This window comes from Hibiscus syriacus, unplaced genomic scaffold (genome assembly GCF_006381635.1).
Source record: "Hibiscus syriacus cultivar Baekdansim isolate YM2019G1 unplaced genomic scaffold, ASM638163v2 tig00111213_pilon, whole genome shotgun sequence".
NCBI classification, from domain to species: domain Eukaryota; kingdom Viridiplantae; phylum Streptophyta; class Magnoliopsida; order Malvales; family Malvaceae; genus Hibiscus; species Hibiscus syriacus.
This window is the reverse complement of record NW_024063022.1, coordinates 2,484,895-2,499,963: the sequence shown is the minus strand read 5'-3', so window position 1 is coordinate 2,499,963 and position 15,069 is coordinate 2,484,895. Positions and strand designations below refer to the sequence as shown.

At 33.1% G+C, this 15,069-nt stretch overlaps 1 pseudogene; it reads right to left on the bottom strand.

The window, feature by feature from the left end:
- Positions 1–1,992: 1,992 nt before the first annotated feature.
- On the bottom strand, positions 1,993–5,761 carry LOC120156219 (annotated as a pseudogene).
- Between the last annotated feature and the right edge of the window lie 9,308 nt (positions 5,762–15,069).

Genomic DNA, 15,069 nt, shown 5'->3' with positions numbered 1-15,069 from the left:
AATGCCGATGATCAGGGAGGGCTCATCGAGATCTTTCTCTTTAGATCTAGCCTCTCCGAGGCTTGATCTAAAAAAAACACCTTTGTTTTCGGGTAGAGGAAAAAAATAGCTTTTAAAAAATATGTTTTTTTAACTTTTGCCGCCGATAACCGGCGACTGGCGCCGATCAAAGGCGACCGGCGAGGCGGCGCGCCACCGGGTTCTGGGAACCACGGTGGTTGTTCTTCATTAATGAAGAACAAGCAAGAACAATTGAGAGTGTTTTGCTCTCTTTCGTTTGATCCAAATGGGGAAGCGTGTTTAAAATGAAAACATGTTTCTCATTTTTGAGTTATATAGTTGACCCGCGACCCGACCCATAAGCCTTAGGATCCGCGTGTTTTTAATATAATGGGAGAATTCAATTTTCGTCACCCGTTTTTGAAATCTTTTATTTTGCCCCCAGAAACCCATTTTTTTACGCTAATTCTCTTCTAATTCGGCCATCCAATTTTATTTTATTCCATTTTAACCCTTATTATTTGTGTATATATATATATATTTAATTATATTTTTATATTTATTTACATTATTTCTCTATTTTTGATTTTTTTATATTATATTATATTATTATTTTTTAATACATATTTTACTTATTTATCTATTTTTATTTTCTTCTTGCTTTTATTTATTTATTATGTATATATTTTACTTTATTTTTTATTATTATATTATTATTTTGTTTTTACCTAATTTTTTATATGATTATATTTTTATTGTTTTTTACTTGCTTTATTACCTATTATATTATATTATATATATACATTACTAACTTTGACATTATCATTCACGTAGGGCCCCTCCTTTTTTTTTAGATTTTACCTTTTGTTTGGTTTGAATTGATGTTATTTATTATTATTATATTATTATTTATGTATATATTTTTGTTCTTTATTTAAGACTATATTTTATAATTTATTATACATATTTTTTTTATATTTTTATTTTTTTTTTTTTATTTTTTTTTTTTTATTATTATTATATAATATTATTTTTATTTTCTTTTTTAAAACCTTTTGTCTTTATTATTATTATTATTACATATATTTTTTATTATTATTATACTACCCACATTTGTACTCTTTCAATAAAATTTTCCTCCCCACTTTCGGTGAAATGATAGGGAGAATTGTTTAATATATATATATATATATATATATATATATATATTATTTTATTCTGATGTGGGGCATATATATATATTTCTTTTTTTAAACATTACTATATATATATATATATATATGTATTATTTATTACTATTATTTTTGTTAGTTTTACTTAAATATATATATATATATATACATATTCTTATATAATTTATTTTTCTATTTTATTTACTGCATATACACAAATTTGTTCTTTTTTTATTTTTTATTTCCTCATTATTATTATCATAGACTTTTTATTTACTTTATTTTCCTAAAATCTTGTTTTGATCTTTTAAGGGTATTTTCGTAAATTTATTAAAGGTAAGTAATTTGGATCATTGTTTTACCCTTTAATTTAAATTACAACTTTATTAATTTAAGACAACTGGAAATTACGTAGTACTGAAAGGGTAGTTCAAGGGTGTTAATCCTTCCTTGATTGTAACCGACTCCCGAATCCGACATATCTTTGGTAAGACGCAGATCATGTAAGAAATAAGGTATCCGATCAACCCATTTGCTTTAAAATAAATTATCGGTGGAGACTCTAATATAATTTATTTAAATCGAAATCCAATTTCGGGCCCAACCAAAAGACAGTTCCGACAGTAATTATCAATGCACTAAAACCACGTCTCGATTAACATGTGTATCATTAATTAATAATAAACGCGTCAAATGAATTCTTCGGACAACACACTGTATGAGGTAAATACAATAAACAAACATTAATCACTTGCATGTTGTGTCTGCAAATATTGAGCACCAAATCACACTTAAAATAAATCCACTAATTTTGATTCCTTCAAGTTCAGCCCTGAACCGAGAATGAAAAATCCTCCTCGGTGATTGCTCTGGACGTGTACACCTCCCCTTCACTGCCATACGAAGAATAATCTTCGGCATTATCACTCTCTCTCTCTTTCAACTCTTCAATCTTCTCCAAAGCCTCTTTCAATTCCCATCTATTCTCCATGTTCCATTCACAGCAACACATTCGGATCTTCAACAACTTAAGCATCTCGCCTTCCCCGTTCCTCGTTCCTGTCATGTCCTTGTCGAACACCTCACCGGTCCATTCTTCTCTAACGACCGACTTCACCCATGTCGCCAAATCCGCATTGCCGCCTTTACCTTGTTTCAAGTAGTTGGCGGAGAACTTACCCGTTAGGAGTTCGAGGATGAGTATTCCGAGGCTCCATACGTCGGTCTTCCGTGTCGTTCGGTCGTGTTGGGAGAATTCGAGTGACTTGTATGCCACCATGAATTGATGAGCATGGTCTTTGTTGACGACAGGGATTAGGCCGTAGTCTGCTAGAAGGGGTTCAAATGTGTGGTCTAAGAGGACATTGGAGGATTTGAGATGTCCGTGGGGCAGTGTGAGGTTGGAGAGTTCATTGTAGAGGTAGGCCAAACCCTTTGTTACTCCCTTGATTATCTTCAATCTTGTTGGCCAATCAAGCCCCGGCTGTCCTGGAGCACGCCTAGCTGACAAAATTATGCCACCCTAAAGTTAGTTCAGATCTTGCTATAGTGAAAAAAAAGGGAAGAAAAAAGTTTAGATCATAGGGTCACAAATAAACAATAGATTCATAAAAACCAAATTTATTGACTAAAAATAATACTCTTTCGTTCATTAAATTTGTCTCTTTTGAATTTCAATTTTTTTCCAATTAAAATGTCTTATTTAAAAAATTAACAAATAACAACACTTATATTTCTTTATGTATCCTTATATGTTTTATTCTTTTACTCCTATCAAAATAAATCTCTCAAATCTATTACTATCTTTGTCTCACTAAAAGTGTTCCTTATTAACTTTTTAAAAGTCAAAATTTTTAAATTTGTGATTATTTTAAATATTTTAAAAATTAAATTTTATTAAATATATATTTCAAAACTAGTTTTTAAAATATATTTTTCATATTTTTATCAATAATAAATTTTAAATATTAATCAATCAAAGTTGAAAAAAAAATTGACTAAAAAAGAATCAATAAGGGACAATTTAAGTGAGACAGAGGGAGAGTGAGTAATTACTTTTTGAAGATAATTTTATCATTTTCATTATTTTATATGACTTTGTATATAAATAAATTTATCTCCTAAAATTATGAGGTTAATCAAAATAAAAAAAATAACGAAACAGAAAAACAAATCAAGTTTTACACTTAAATCGTATATCCTAAATGTAAACATTAAATCTTAAATCTTAAAGTCCTATAACATAAATCTAAACTTAATATATAAACCCCTAAACCCTACTTTATTATTATTATTTACAGAGGTGAAGCTATAAATTTATTTTTAGGAAAAGTGGATTTATAAATTTATAAAGGTTTTACTATCTCAATCATTAAGTGGTATTGATATCTACTGTCTAGGACTCAAACCCTACCATTTCTTCCAATTACATATAAAAAAATTACCATTGCTTTATCTTATAATCCTTTTTAAAAGGATTAAAATGGAAGTTTGCCATTTAGGGGGAAAATGCAGTTTAACCATTATACTAACTTAAAGCTTTCAAATTTACATGATTAAAATTAAAATATTTACTATTTTTATCATTATGGGGTATGAGAGTTGATTGGAAGTTATCTTTAAAACATATTATACCTTTTACTTACCATATTAATAAAAGAAAGAAAAAAAAATCAAGTTTAAGGGTTATGGAAAATGGAGGAAACGTACAATGAAGATAACTAGCCAGGCTTCCATTGGGAGCAAAATCAGAGACCAAAAGCTTCTCTTCTCTTCTATAATAGAACGCCACAAGGGAAAGCACGTTAGGGTGTGATAACCTTCCAAGCCTAGCCATGTGCTCACGAAATTCCTCTTTCCCCACCTTGTACATTTGCTTTAACCTCTTCACCACCATGGCTCGTCCATCCGAAATCACTGCTTTGTAAGACGACCCGAAGCTCCCGCTTCCGAGCACCTCGGCCGACGCCCGGAGCAAGTCCTGCAACTCGAACCGCTCCCTCTCGTTCCTCACGAAATGCAGCCATGCGTTTCCGCCTGATTTTTTGTAATGATTGGCTGATTTGTCTTCACTGATCTTCCCCACTGTCACGTTGTTGCCTGGCTTCTTGTTTTCTGGTTCTTTGAATTGGGATGCTATGGTTGGATCTTTGAGGACGTAGTGAACAGCTGCGATTAGAGCTATGATAACCAACGAGCAGGCTACGACGCTGATTATTATGATGGTTCGTTTCCTTCTTGAGGATCTGCATTCGGCTAGTGGATTCCCGCATAGGTTGTTACCTGTTCCATACAAAAATCTTAGGTATAGTTCGGGCAAAATTAGGAAAATATTGTGCGTGGAAAGGAGTATTCGGAAAATGGATTCATAGAAAATTATTTAGGGATCTACGCTATTACTACAATAAATTATAAGAATTCGTCATGTGTATAACGAGTTTCATAAAATATTTTAGAAAATATTTTTTTAAAACCTAGTGTACATATCTAGTTTCAATAAAAAAATTATATTTTACAAAACTCGTCATGCACACATAACAAGTTCCTATAATTCACTGTAACAAATGTCATATATCCCTAAAAAAATTCAACCAGTTGTACATCTCAAAATAATTTTGGCACAGGGATTATTCTACCAAATTTACCTATAGTTTGAGTCTTATTGTTGCAAAAATCACATATATATTAGGGGATTATTCTACCAAATTTGCCTATAGTTTGAGTCTTATTGTTGCAAAAATCACATATATATTTTGGGAGGGACGGGTGCATGGTATGGTTTTATATTAGTAGGGACAAATTTAAAATATTTCAAGGACGACGATTAATTATTAATAAAAATATAAAATTTATGATAATTTGAAATTTTCGAATCACAAGTGGTTCCTTTTCGGTTCATCGTTGTATATATATATATATTGATACCTGTGAAGAAACTTGGGTTCATGTTGCTCAATCTCTAGGGTATCGTACCATAGAGGTTATTATGAGCTAGATTAACCAAACTCAGATTATTCTGTTTAAAATCTGGTATCCTCCCTTCAAAATGATTCCACTCAAGGCTCAACACCACCAATTTCGGCAACGTTGCCAACGATTTCGGTATCGAACCGGAGAAGTTATTCCATCCAAGAAACACCTTTTGCAGTGCCTTCATGCCTGCAAAAACATCGTCACGTATTGCACCCAAGAAGCTATTGTTTGCCAAATACAAGACTCTCAAATAAACAAGTTTATTTACGTCAGGGAATGGACCGGCGAAGCTGTTGTTCATAAAGCTTACGGTCCGACGTCAGTTGTAATACCTTTAGTGTGTCTATATCGATCACCCCTTCTAGACCCATATTTTCGAGCTTTATCCCGAACACCGAACCGTTGCTGCAACGTATACCGGTCCTGTTCGGATTGTTGCCGGTGCATGGACCTGGACCCAAGGCGTTCCAATCGTCTAGCTGAGAGTCGTAATTGGTTAAAGAGGTCTTGAACTTGAGTAGTATCTGGGCCTCGGTTTGACACCATGTTGGTCCCATGAAGCATGCTAATGTGAATAGCAATGGGAACAGAAAATAACACGGTTTAGTACAGTCCATATTTTGAGAAGTGAAGGGTTTTAGGTTTGGTAATGGTAGTTTAATCAATTTGGTGAGGTGAAAGGGGGGATGTGGAGAAGATGATATGATGATGATGAGAAGGGAAGGGAGAAAAGGACATTGTGGGTGAGATTGACAAAGTTCTTGTTAAGGCTGAGCTGTGAGGTCGGCCAGCAAGTTTAATGATTTGTATTTATGTATGTTGGGGCTGAAACGTATCTTTCATTCCATTTTGGAAGTGTTTTAATTTCTTGGTTGACATTTGGCTGTCAGACTGAGTCTTGCAACAACATTGGTTATTGTCTTTTGTATGTGATTCTTTGAGATTTTATATTAGAGATAACTTTTAAAATTCTAAGAGAATGTAATTATAAAATTTTAGAAAAGTGAAAATGTATTATCAACAAAAAAAATATATAGGAAATATATAATAATTTAAAATATCTAAGTAGATCACTGGCCCACTCATTTTCCTTTGTCATCCCGAATTATTACGGAATAACTAATTTCAATGTTCATGATGATTTATATTCTAACATATATCATCCATAATTTTATAATATACATATACAAATACCTGACGATAAATATATATATTGTCTGGAAAAAACATTTGCAATTGAAGGTTACAGTTGTACATTAAGTACATGTTAGGTATGACTCATAAATATACCAGTAAAGAGGACAGGAGATGGAGCGGAGTGAGCGAAGCGAACATCAACTGTCCTTACAAAGAAAGTTCAAGCTGTGGAAAGCTGAGGTAGAAAACCAAACAGGACGAAAAATCAAGTGTTTGCGGTCTGACAATGGTACGGAGTACACAGATTCACAGTTCCTACAATTCTGTAAGGAGCATGGGATTCAGAGGCATTTTACAGTGCGCAAGACACCACAACAGAATGGTGTTGCGGAACGAATGAATAGGTCGTTGAATGAAAGAGCCAGATGTTTGCGGTTGAATGCGGGGCTTCCCAAACACTTCTGGGCTGAGGCTGTTAACATGGCGTGTTACCTTATCAACAGATCGCCAAGGGTATCACTGGCTGGGAAAGTTGCAGAAGAGGTATGGACTGGTCATGATGTTAGTTTTGATAACTTACGGATTTTTGGTTGTCCTGCTTATGTGCATGTACCTGCTGATGAGAGATCCAAACTTGATGCAAAATCGAAGGAGTGCATTTTTCTGGGTTACAAGAAAGGTGTCAAAGGATTCAAGTTCTGGGATCCAGTTGCGAAGAAAGTTGTGATTAGTAGAGATGTCGTTTTTGATGAACAATCCATGTTGCAGCAGAAGCAAGACACGACAGTGGTGGATTTCGAGCAGTTTCCAGTTGAGAAACCAGAAACTTCTCAACCGACTTCTGGTGGTTCCACTACGGATGATTTGCAGGATTATAGTCTCGCCAGAGACAGGGTGAGACGGACGAATATAAAGCCTCCGAACAGATTGGGTTTTGAAGACTTGGTATCTTTTGCACTTATTGTTAGCAGTGATGATCCGGTTACTTTTCATGATGCCGTTACTAGTCAGGAAAACGACAAGTGGATGGCAGCCATGTTTGAGGAGATGGAGTCTTTGAATCACAATCGCACATGGGAGTTAGTTCCCCTTCCTGAGGGTAAGAAGCCGATTGGTTGCAAATGGTGTATAAGAAGAAACCAGTAGTAACAGAAAAAGGGGGAAAAGTTCAAGGCTCGTTTGGTAGCGAAGGGTTTTTCACAGCAGAAAGGAGTTGATTATGATGAAATCTTTTCTCCTGGTCAGGCACACTTCAATCCGAGCAGTACTTGCATTGGTGGCTAGTTGGGATTTGCATTTAGAGCAGATGGATGTTAAAACTGCTTTTTTGCATGGTGATTTAGAGGAGCAGATCTATATGCGGCAACCTGAAGGTTTCACTCAACCTGGAAACGAGCATTTAGTTTGCAGATTGAAGAAATCTTTGTACGGGTTGAAACAGTCTCCGAGACAGTGGTATAAACGGTTTGACTCCTATATGATCAAGATTGGCTACAACCGATGTGAGTATGATTGTTGTGTCTATGTTAAGAGCCTTGATGATGGTTCTTTTATTTTTCTATTACTGTATGTTGATGATATGTTGATTGCTGCGAAGAACATGGATGATGTTATCGGTTTGAAAACTTTATTGAGTCAGGAATTTGATATGAAAGATTTAGGTGCTGCAAAGAAAATTCTTGGAATGGAAATTTGCAGGGACTGCGGGGTTATGTTGAGAAAATGCTAGAAAGGTTTGCGATGAGCAGCGCAAAACCAGTTAGCACTCCATTGGCGAATCACTTTAAGCTCTCATCAGAACAGTGCCCCAAGACAGATAAGGAAGCTGAAGATATGGCAAAGGTTCCGTATTCTAATGCTGTTGGCTGCTTGATGTATGCGATGGTATATACTCGTCCTGATTTAGCTCATGCTGTTAGTCAAGTTTGTAAGTACATGTCTAAACCTGGTAAGCAACATTGGGAAGCAGTCAAGTGGATCTTTCGGTACTTAAAGGGTACTGTGGGACATGGAATTGTTTTTGGGAGTCAGCGGGATAATCCTTTGGTTGTAGGATATGTGGATTCAGACTATGCAGGTGACTTGGATAATAGAAGATCTACGACAGGGTATGTCTTTACTCTTGGTGGAGGGCCTATTTGTTGGAAGTCTACTGTTCAATCTATTGTGGCTCTATCTACAACTGAAGCTGAGTACATGGCAGCGGCTGAAGCTGCAAAAGAAGCTTTATGGCTTACTGGTTTAGTGAATGAGTTGGGTGTTCAACAAGGTGGAGTTCAGTTGCTTTGTGATAATCAAAGTGCTATTCACTTGGCTAAGAATCAGGTGTATCGTGCTAGAACTAAACATATTGATGTAAGGTTCCACAAGATCAGAGAGTTGGTTGCATCTGGAGAGGTTTTGTTTCAGAAGGTACATACTGATGAAAATGCCGCTGATATGTTCACTAAGCCAGTTACGACAGACAAGTTCAAGCATTGCTTGGACTTGTTGAATGTTTCGAGTTGTTAAAGAATCAAGGTAACCCAACCCACATTGAATTTTCAAGAGGCAGGATATTCGCCAAGGTGGAGATTTGTTAGGTATGACTCATAAATATACCAGTAAAGAGGACAGGAGATGGAGCGGAGTGAGTGAAGCGAACATCAATTGTCCTTACAAAGAAAGTCTTGTTGTGGGGTTACGAATTATGTGGGTTGGGGGTGCGGGGGCGCAGCCCCCGCGGTACGGTACAGGGTTAATTTTGTAATTATGTACCAGGGTTTTCTATTATAAATAGAGATGTAACCTAGACCTAAAATATCATTGAATAAAAACTTCTAGCGCCGCCTAGGCACCGAGGACGTAAGCACATTGCCGAACCTCGTAAAATTCTCGTGTTCTTTTATTTTCTTTACCCATTTTCGTCAACAGTACAGATGAGAGTAAATAAAAACAATCAGCAAGAACAAGGCTAGCGTATGGAAATGTCCGGAAACTGATGTAATATACCGTTAAATTATAGTTTGGATCCTTTGTTTCTCGACCTCCCCCAACGGCATTGATTTGATGTAAATGGATTTTCGATTTTTACTAAATAAAAAACAATTCAACTTTATTGGTAAAACTATTATTGAAACATGCTATACTTTTGGAGATTTTCTCCTGAGATGTCCTCCGAAGAAAAAATCTCCGCATAATGTACATTCATAATCCCGCATTCTCGAGATAGCATTTTCGATTTTTACTAAATAAAACAACATTCAACTTTATTGGTAAAACTATATTGAAACATGCTATACTTTTGGAGATTTTCTCCTGAGATGTCCTCCGAAGAAAAAATCTCCGCATAATGTACATTCATAATCCCGCATTCTCGAGATAGCGATAGCCCCAAAACATAATCTCTGTTGGTCTCATATAATTTATCGGAGACAACCTTTTATAGTTATAATCATCTTATTTAAATCAATTTATAAATAATTATCACCATCATAGATCTGACGTCAATCGTCCTATAGTCGAGTGTTTATACCAAAAAAGAGTGAAAGAAGTATGAATCTCTTTCTAGCTCTCATTTACATCACTAATCTACTCTCTTACTCCACCTTTTCCCTCCTCCCTCTCATGGGAAACTACTGATTAACGACCGTCCTTACATTGACTGTGATTTTGAGTCCAAACCAAAAGGGGCATCTTTCCCCACTCATTTTAATAACTTCTCCCGCTCAATATAACAACTCTGACCACATAAGCTTCCTTGTAAAACACTCCACAAATATTCTTCCTTCAGCATACTAAACCATCTGCTAATACACAATCGCTACAGTGTTCTTCTCATGAAACTGTTGTGGCAGCTTTGTTTTCTGCATCACTCAAAGCATTTTATTAGACTTTATTCATTTCTTCCATTATGGAAAAAGATATCAATTAACATGTAAAAACTAAACAAAACCCTATAAAAATCAAACACTTATCCTACAAAAGTACTGCTGCTATATTATATAATAAGGAGTTATCAATGTTAATTCATTCGGGTCATCTAAGAGACCTTTAAGGTATGATGTTTTGATGAAAACGAATTGTTGAAAAGTATGAAAATGATCTTCAAAGATTCTTACCTAGTAGATTATTTTAAGTTCTCCGAACCATTAGTAAACATTTTGAGCATGATGTCAAGACCTTCAGGTCATTCGTAAGTCTTTCAAGCATGATGTTAAGCCCTTTAGGTCATCTACGAGACCTTCAGGGTATGATGTTTTAATGAGAAAACAACTTTTTGAAAAGTAAGAAAATGATCTCAAAAGGTTCTTACAGGGTATGATGTTTTAATGAGAAAACAACTTTTTGGAAAGTAAGAAAATGATCTCAAAAGGTTCTTACCTAATAGATTATAGTAAGTCTTTTGGATCATTAGTAAGTCTTTCGAGTATGATGTTAATTCATTCGAACCATCTACGAGACCTCTAGGATATAATATTTTGATAAGAAAACAAACTGTTGAAAAGTAAGAAAATGATCTCAAAAGTTTCTTACCTAATAGATTATTTTAAGTCCTTTAGGTCATCAATAAGTCTTTCGAACATGATGATAAACATTTGGCCTTTTGGCTATCTATGAGACCTTTAGGGTATGATGTTTTGTTGAGAAAACAAATTTTTGAAAAGTAAGAAAACGATTTCTAAAATTTTTTACTTAGTAGATTATTTTAAGCCTTTCAAGCCATCCATAAGCCTTTCTGATGATTCGAATAATGTGATGACAAACAATGTATGTGTACACTATTGTATCAAGTAATATAGTGAACACAAATTAATGCGTCGAACGTCACTTCCCATAGAGATCAGTGATTACAACCAGAATTGTTGCATAGCAAAGTATTAAAATGTGTATAGGTGTTGTGGTGAACGATGTTAGGGCAAAGATAATTGTAAATAAGATATGAATGACAGAGATTGCAACAATCATAAATGGAGCAAAAGATTGATGAAAAAAGATTATGAATTTTAAAAAATCACATGAAATTTAACGATGCTACAACAACCAGATCAGAGCGTCAAGCATTACTTAAGTATGTTGTTCTTCTTTCAAAGAGATTACCAATAGCATACAAAGCAGGTCTATATCTCTATATAACAAGCTAAATATATTTATTAGGAATGTTGCGACAATCAAGTAGCACATATCTCTTTATCCTACATGATGCTCTCACAAAGCTATTCAGATTTTAACTCGTATCTCAAAGCATTACTGACAGTTTATATTTATATAAAAATTCCAAAAATTAAGCTCTAGCAACCCTAATCCAATTACTTAAGCAAGCTAAACAAACACGCATTTTATTAAAAAAATAACAAAATAACATCCAAGTTTAGCATCATCCACAATAATAACATTGAACTTAAACAAATAAATTTTCTCCTTATCGGGCTCAAAATCACAAGCTAAGAAGAAATCTAATCAATCACCAGCCATCGATCTCATGATTGTATTGCTCTAAGTTTGATTGATTCTCTCTCCAATGAAATTTAAGCTACTATGGCTGCTATTGGTGGAAGGAAGTATAAAAGAAACATGGAAAATTAATGGTAGAAGAAGAAAGGTGTGAAAAGTGTGAACGCTAGCCCCTTTTATAAGCTCTAAAAGTCAATGCATCCTCCAATAGGAAAAATCCTATTTTCTTTAGTTTTTAGCCTTGATAATATCAGAATTGGATAGTTGAATGTCCTAGAATGTTCCTTATTACCCTCTGTAGATTCATCAATTGCTATAGCATCGGATTTGGTCACACAACAATTTTGCTTCCTGCTATTCATAATAACTTCTGCAGCATCAACTAATGTCAAAGTCCCGGGATTACATTAAAGCAATGTCAAAACAAAACATATCAAATAAAATCCAAAATCCATCAACTCGTTCCCAACATACATCTTATGCATATATGTTAAAACTATCCTAAATATGATCCCAATATGATAATGTTCAAGTTTAACCTAATTAAAAAGGTTCTAAATGATAACTTTTTTATAGAGTTATCACACTCCCAAACCTAAGTTTTTGCTTGTCCTCAAGCAACTACCATGCAAAGGATGCAACTACATTTTTAAATCACTTTTCAGTTCTCAAATTTTTTTATTGTTATCATATATGTTGTAGCACTGAATGATCTCAAATTAAGAAATGTATCTTTGTCTCACCAAATTCAGAATCCATGGAGTGATTTAGTGTGCAAGCAATGTATATCTAGTCAATACTTAGCTAAATTAAAAATGGATCCTACTCGCTTATTATTATTATATGTGTTAAGTACATTATCATGACTTTATTTCATTGTTAGAGTTAGTTTCATGCACCTCCAGTATTTCTCTTTTATTAATGCTAGAGTCAGTATTGGAAACCTCGAGTATTATTTCTTCTTTCCAATGTAAGAGTCAGTGTTGGGTACCTCTAGCATTCTTTTGCTTCTATTTCATTACTAGACCTAGGTTTAGCCACCTCTATCAGATTGTAAATATGCAGTTTTTTCACTAGAGCCAATTTTAGACACTTTTACTATTCTCTTTTGTTCAGCTTCTATTTCATTACTAGAGCTAGGTTTAGCCACCTCTATCAGATTGGAAATATGCAGTTTTTTCACTAGAGCCAATTTTAGACACTTTTACTATTCTCTTTTGTTCAGTTCAATGCTAGAGCCAGTTTTGGGCATCTCTAGATTTCTCTAATAGTTCGAATATTTCTATAGTACCTACTAATGTTGTGAGATTTATAGGGTTCAACAATTTCTAATGTTTCTAAGTATTGAAAGCATATACCTATTTTGTTATTTTTTTTATAAAATCCTAACTCTAGTAAGAATCTAACACATTCCCCTTAAATTTCACTACTCAAAATTTTCTACTCATCGAACTTTATAAAAAAGAGATTAAAAATTTCATTAACTATGACAACATCCTAAATGTCATAACATTCCTTGAGCTTAGAACGAAATCTCAACTTATTTTTGGGAAATTTTGAGATTTTAAAATAGTTTTGGAGTTACCATCAATCTTTGGGTTAGGTAGGTTGAATACCTAAAATTATTTTTTTAACTAATTTTAGAAAATTTATTTAAAAGACAAATTTCTGTATGTGTTTTACCAAAGATTCAATTTAAGGATTCGTGATTCGATTACGTGTGGGGAAAGATAAACAACCTCACAACTCTCAAAATTGGTACCTCTCAACTATACGTTGTCTAAGTGGTGGGATTTTACATATTCAAATCTAAATTTAAATTACGATCCTTTCATTTCTAGGGACAAATTTGAAAAGAGTGAATTTGTTTATAAGCTGTTTGACTCTAAAAAAATACTTAACTCACTGAATTTCATTTAAAAGGAATGTTCTTTTACCTTAAAAATTAACGAAAATTGTAATCCAATCATGTTGGATACGATTCCATTAACCTTTGATATAAAGAAACATTGTCTCTTATTTTAGAAATTGATAAAAAGAATACATGATTCATGAGTGCAACAATAATGAATGAAAAATATATAATAAAAAAGTACCAAATAGATATATCAATTTAAACAAATAAATCAACACACAAAATATTTATATTAATTAAGTTAAAATTGATAGGGATATTCAGTCACTTGTACGTCCTAAGGAAACTAACTCCAGATATTTGGAGGTTCTTCAATACATTGCTCTTTTTTCGATACATTTCCCATAAAATACATATAATTTATTTTTTATTTATTTCTATTAAAATATGGGAATGAGAAGGACATCCTCTTGCTCGAATGACTAAAAAAGATACTCCAAATATTTAGAGACATTCTATAAATTAATCTTGCAACACTGTTAATTCAATTATGAAATATGTTCAAGTTATTCTTATCATAATTAAATGTGTCATGTATCTAAATCTATATGTATAAATAAATGTAGTTATATTAAAAATGCATGTTAAAACATTTAATGGATAATTATAAAATATGTCATAACCATTTTTTGATTTAAAATTACATTAAATTTAAAAATAATTATGATTTTATTTTAAAATTTTGGATTTCCATTTAGTTTGAAAATTTGGAATCGATATCAAGCTTCGGGTTAGGTAGGTCGAATACCTAAAAACATCTTTTAAAACAATTTTAAGAAAAATTGTTTTTAGGACAAAAATTGGTCTGCGTATTACCAAAAATTCATTTTTAAGAATTCAGGAGTCTATTACACAGGGGAAAGATTAGCACCCCACAACACCCAAAATTGATACCTTTAATTATATGTTGTCTAAATAGCGGGATTTTACAAATTTGAATTCAATATTTAAATTACGATCCTTTTCACTTCAATTAATTTGGAAATGAATGAATTTATTTTTTTTAACATTTGTCTCGATAAAAAGTAACTTAATTCACTCGATTTTATATAAAAAAAACATGTTCCCTTATTACGCAAGTTAACTGAAATTGAAATACAGTCATATTGGACGAAATTTCGTTAACCCACGATGTAAGGCAGTATTGCCTTTAAATTTTCAAAAGGAGGAAATAGTGAATACATCATACATGAATATGATCATAAAAAAACAATATACACATAGAATATGTAAAAAGAAAAAAGTATTAATCGCCATAAATGAATAAAATGATAACATAAAATAAAATAAAATAAAATATTAAAAAAAATAAAATAAATAAATAATAAATAAAGATAAAGTGAAGATAAAAGTCAGACATAAACAAATATATAACACAAAAGTAACTAAACCAAAAAAATAAAAGGGACACGAAGAGAAAAAAATTGAATATTTATGACT